Source organism: Sesamum indicum, linkage group LG4, assembly GCF_000512975.1.
Source record: "Sesamum indicum cultivar Zhongzhi No. 13 linkage group LG4, S_indicum_v1.0, whole genome shotgun sequence".
Taxonomy (NCBI): domain Eukaryota; kingdom Viridiplantae; phylum Streptophyta; class Magnoliopsida; order Lamiales; family Pedaliaceae; genus Sesamum; species Sesamum indicum.
The window spans coordinates 14,000,818-14,001,102 of record NC_026148.1 but is presented as its reverse complement, the minus strand read 5'-3'; positions in this window follow the sequence as shown (position 1 = coordinate 14,001,102).

Here is a 285-nt window from a genome sequence, read left to right as displayed (position 1 = left end):
GTTAACCAACCTGGGTTTACCTCTTTTAATCTCGCCATGGTTTCTTACCAAAAATCCAGGGCTACTGTAGGTAGAGACTCCGGGTTCAATGAGTCCAAAACTGATATGCTCTTTGATTATCATCTGCATATCCTTCTTATATTCTATGTTCATCTGGATAGGTTTGTATCGAACATACTCGTATTTGCATTCATCTTTGACCTTCAGAGTAGCTTCGATCTTGTTCCTATCCCACCAAGCCAGAGGATTTTCACTGAAGTTCCTCTGGATAAGCCTCTTGACATT